A 5,617-nucleotide genomic window follows, 5' to 3' on the forward strand; every position below is an offset into this window, starting at 1 on the left:
GGGTAGTTTCAAGTATTTTAGAGGCTATAACTTTCCTAGATTCTCAAAATGTATATTACATATTGCATCCTTTTGTGAAAATTATCTTTAGAATTAGTAATACCTTTCATTTGTCACGTTATGTCTACAACAAAGGTGTCTTCCATGTGACTCGATGTACAACCTTACCATGATCATGGGTAGTGATGACGCACAACGCAAAGGAGAACGCACGGCGGGGAGAGTCTCCCTGGCCAGCCTCGACTGAATCCACCTTGAATTTGACACGCATAGACTGCTATGTGTTTTTTTAAGGAAGCTATGTGTATTTCGGCATGAAGGTCAAGGTGTAATTTCATACTGACTTTTATATCCATCTCAAGAACCAACCATTAATGTTATTTTGCCATCTCCTGCAATGAGAGCAAAAGAATGTTCAAATCCATCAGAAGATGTCAATGTATCATCAATTCATGAATTGATCCAATTTCATTGCTGAGATATATTCTTATTGGCACGTATCTCCTGCGCATGGAATGCCGCATCTGTACTTACAGGCCATACAATAATCTGATCCCTCGGCATTTTCGTATTGGCTTGAGTATATTCATTCATGTACTTGGAAGTGCTCAATGGAAAGTTTGTCTCTTGTCACACTGGTGGAAAAAAGGCCTTTGGTCGCGGTTCGCAACTGCCATTAGTCGCGGTTGCGCAACCGCGACCAAATAAGCGCGACTAAAGCCCCCCACCTTTAGTCGCGGCTCCTTAAGAACCGCGACTAAAGGCCCGTCCACGTGGGCGCCAGGCGGCCGTCGGGGCGGAGGACCTTTAGTCGCGGTTCTTCTGGCCAATCGCGACTAAAGGCCGCCACAGGTTTAGGGTTTTAGCCCCCCGCCCCTAAACCTGTTTTCTGTTTAATTTGTATTGTTTTATTTCTTTTGTGCTTTATTTTAATTTTGAAGGAGTTTCATATATTCTACGGTACTACATACATGCATATGAATGTACAATTTCAAATAAATTTGAAATTAGAACCAAAAAGAATTCAAGAGGAATATACAATATATATTCAATATCATCGGATGACCATATACAATTTTGAACAAGTTTCCATACATGATTTAATGCATATAAAGTTCTACGTCCTCGTAATAGTGTTCTCCTTTAGGATGGAGGACTTCCCTGCTGAACCATCCAGCTAGTTCCTCTTGAAGTGGTCGGAAGCGAGCTTCTGGACTAAGCATCCCCGGAGGTTATTCCTCTGAGCATTGGTATCACTCGGAACCCGCTCAGAGGTGTATCTCCGGATCATCTCACAGACATAGTATCCACATAGATTGGTCTCCGGTGGCTGAATATCCCCAGCATTCTTAGCCTTTAACATTTTGAATTCTAGCTCTTTTTTGAATTCACCGACCTTTGTATCTACGAACCGTCTCCAAACCCTACGAGGCAAAGAAAATTAAATGAACAAGAGAGTTATTAATTAGTTACTTGATATTAGGAAATGAACAAAATAGGCCGATCGATATAGAGCGCAAATGAATGAAAATAATTACTTCTGCAGCATTCTTCTCATGCCACCCCAAAGCTTTGGATCCTTATTCACAGAGTCGTGGACGAGACATTCTGAGGTGTTAACTTTAATTACTAGCAGAATCCAGTGGAACCTGCGGACACGATACATGCACAGTACGTCATGCATAACTCATCGATTAGCCGGCCACATACCATGCATGGAGTAAACAAAAGAGAATGTGCTCAAGGCAGAAACACTCACTCAAAATGGTAAGGAAATAGAATATCACTTTTGAGTTCCTGCTTTGTAAGAAAGTGCCACAGGTCTGCCTCCACGTCGGCGGGGTGACGCTCCAACACATGTCCATTAACGATGTGTGGGTCAATGAACCCAACATCATGGATGTTCCTTACTCTGCATTCCTTAATCTTCATTCTGCATGTATAATAGCGGACACAACAATATAGTTAGGACATATATATAGTGCAGGCAATATGAACGAGATGGGGTAGAAATTAATAAATCACTTACAGAACGTAGCAACTGATGATAGATTTATCGAGCTCGCGCAGATTGAAAAGCTGGAACAATTCACTCAGTTAAATTTGTACATAGTAATGTTTGAAGTGATGCTCATGTCTAACTTCCGCATAAATATATTCTTTGGCGTTTTTATTTTTTATGTAACCCTTGTACCATTTCAGCAGACCTTTCATTTGTGGAGGTAGATCCTTTTCCTGCGCAGGCTCGACGAGAGGCCCATTCTTGACATATGTAATTACTACCTCCTTCACTGGCGCCTCATCAAGGCCTAATAGTTGACGAAGAGTAATACCTAAGTTGGCCACTTGTTCTCTGGCACTCGTTACAGTCAATCCCTGTGCTGCCGCAGCTTGTATGATCTCGGGGGCATCCGGACAGAAGGCTTCCACTATAAGCGGGGCAATCGATTGTTTACTTTGTTCCCCGAGCTGGGCAACTTGTTTCCCGCTTTTTTTACTTTCGGCCTTCTCCCACTCTTTGTTCTCCTTGAACATGAGTGCCTGCCTGCGAAGTTCACGTGCATAGTCGTTAGGCAGATTCTTCGCGGCTTGGGACGGTGTGCTCAAAAATGACTTAGCCCACTTCTTTTGCTCATCAGAAAATACTGGCTTGGGCTCGGGCTCTCTTTTCTTCTTGCAGTCCGCCTTCCATTTCTCCAAATCAGCAGCCGCGGCCGCGTCGACTTCCTCGGCACTACGTTCCCAAGGCCTTGTGGGGAGAGGCTTCAGTGATGGCTCCGGTACCTTTGTGGTCTTAGGTACATAAGGGTCCGGGTTAATAATCCAGGACTGCTTCTGCTTCTTTGCCGGAGGTGGATTGGGGGGCGGCGTCTGATCACCCGCCGGACGAGGACTGGGGGGCGGCGGCTGATCACCCGCCGGACGTTGTGGACTGGGGGGCGGCGTCGGCTGGCGTGACGGAGGTGTAGGTGAACCGCCACCACCACCACCACCACCACCACCGCCACCGCCACCACCACCACCGTAGGGGGGTGGACTTGTTGTCCTTGGCGCCTCGCCTGGAAACTTGATAAACTTCTTTTGCCATAGAATGAAATGGCGCTTGACATCTCCAAGTCTTTTCTCCCCTTCAGGTGTAGCAATGTCAATCTCCAGGTCCTCAAACCCTTGGACTATGTCCTCCACCGTGACACGAGCATAGCCATCTTGAATGGGGTTGTTGTGGTGGAGTGCTCCAGGTAAACATGGTAAAGCACTGCCGATGGCTACCTTCATGGACATGTTCCCGATAGGATAATACAGATGACATTCTTTCATCTCCTTTATATCGTCCACGGGGTAGCGAGGAGGCTCCGGTGAAGTAATTTCGACCACCAGAGGCTCCGGTGCAGTAATTTCGATCGTCGGTGCATCTGCACCAGCCGGTGGGGCCTCCGTGGAAGCCACGCTGCTTCTCCGCTGCTGGCTTCCGAGATCCGCTGGATGATCTTCATGCTGCACCCGAGCTGCATCTCTTTCGGCTACTAGTACACTCATGGTTTTCTTCATCACATCCATTTCTGATGCCAACCGCGCCACAACATCTGCTTCCCGATCCATCTTTCTCTTACGGCTTCTGTAACCGTACGGGTCATCGTTCTGGGGGAACCCTATTTTCCACGGAATGTGCCCCATGCCTCGTACACGTCCTCCGTGTTCAGGATTCCCGAGGGCTTTTGTCAGCGCGTCGTTCTCTCTGTTGAACTTGATCTTCCCCTGTTGAGCATCCCTCATTGCGTTAATAAGGGCTTGGGTGGGTTTAATTAATTTGCCCCGGTAAACACACTCCCCTGTCTCCGGGTTCAGCGTTCCCCCATGCCCGTACCACCAGCTTTTGGCCCTTGGGTCCCATCCCTCCGTACCTGGACGGATTCCTCGCGCCGTCAGCTCGTTCTCCATCTTCTCGAACCTAGGCACCCAAATGCGATACCCTCCTGGCCCCATAACATGATTGTACTCCTTCTTAGCCGCATTTTCCTTATTTTTTTTCGATATTTGAATGAACTGCTCCGATTTCTTTTGCTTCACAAATTCTGGCCAATCATGTTTCAGTTTCTCATATTGTCCTTTGAAATCCGGAGTCTTGTTCTGCTTGACAAAGTCATGGACTAGATTTTGCTTGAATTTCCGGAATGCGTCGGCCATCTTATGAAGAGCGAACTGTTTGACTAGCCTCCTCCTCTCCTTGTTTTCCTCAATCTTGTTACCCTCCTCATCGAATTTGTTGTATTCCGGAGGTAGAACGAAATGTTCCATAAGCTTCTTGAAGCAATCTTTTTTTGTTCTCTTATCGACAAAAGTGAAACCATCAATTCGTGCCTTCTTTGGCTCATTCCACTCCTGGACGGTGATCGAGACGTTGTCTCTAACAATGGCTCCGCATTGGCTGACAAACTTGGTGGCGTTCTTGCGGGGCTCCAGCGGCCTGTCGGTTGCACTGTCGACAACCTCGATGGTGCATGTTTCTCCTTGTTTCATCGTCTTGGTTGCGCCACGCTTTGACGACGTACTCGATTGTTTCGACGATCCGGCCGAGGGCTAAAATAAGAAAGAGTCGCGCGCGTTAGTACACACATATTTATTCAAATCAGTTAGTTTGTATCACCAGAGGCTCAATGTATATATATACCTCGGCGCCGGAGGTGGTTGCTACTTCCATTTGAAGATCGTCGTTTATCGACGTTTGTTCGGCATCATCTTGCTGACGGCGCCCTTCATCTTCACCGTCAAGGTTCAGATAAGAAGAGATATCATCTTCTTCTTAGTTGTCCATAATCGGGTCAGCTCTATCGTCCGCCATTATATCAGTCCTGAAAACATGTAGTAAAAACAAATTAATTAAGTGAAGAAGGGGGGCGGTGGCGGTGGCGGTGGCGAAAGGGCGGTGGCAAAAGGAGGGGGCGAGGAAGGGGTGGGAGAGGGTGTCGCGGTAGAGCGCGAGACGGGGCGGCAGACGACGGCGTCACGGAGAGGGGAGGCGAGGACAACACATTTATAACCCTCGCCGTCCCCTCTCGATCCCTAAAAAAACACCGCGCGCATCGCCGCCCCCCTCGCCGCCCCTCTCCGTATAAACAAATTGTCCGAACAGAGCTTGGAGTAGAGTGGCTAGGGTTTGGCCAGGGATGCGGATGGAGACGAATATATGTGGGGTCGGGATGGCCCATGTGCAGGGCGGGGGGTGCTGGCCACACTCTTTTTTCTTTTCTTTTTCATTTCATTTCATTTTTTCTTTTCCTGTTTTTATCCTTTTCATCTTTAAAACAATTCAGTATATCAAAATATAGCAATGAAAAAAGATATTTGAGAAAAACATTGTGATTTTGCAAAAAAAAAGGTTTTCAAAAAATGTTGATGATTTTGTGGAAAAAACAGGAATAAAAACATATTATGTATTCAAAAAATGTTTAGGGATTTCAGAATAGTTCACGTATTTAATTTTTTCACTGATTCATGACATATTCGTGAATTTAAAAATTATTCGTGTATTTCAAAAAAATGATTTTATTAGACACAAAAAAATTCATCAAAACAAAAAAATATTAATGAATTCCAAAAACGTTCATGGATTTGAAAA

Source organism: Triticum aestivum, chromosome 7B (genome assembly GCF_018294505.1).
Source record: "Triticum aestivum cultivar Chinese Spring chromosome 7B, IWGSC CS RefSeq v2.1, whole genome shotgun sequence".
NCBI lineage: Eukaryota > Viridiplantae > Streptophyta > Magnoliopsida > Poales > Poaceae > Triticum > Triticum aestivum.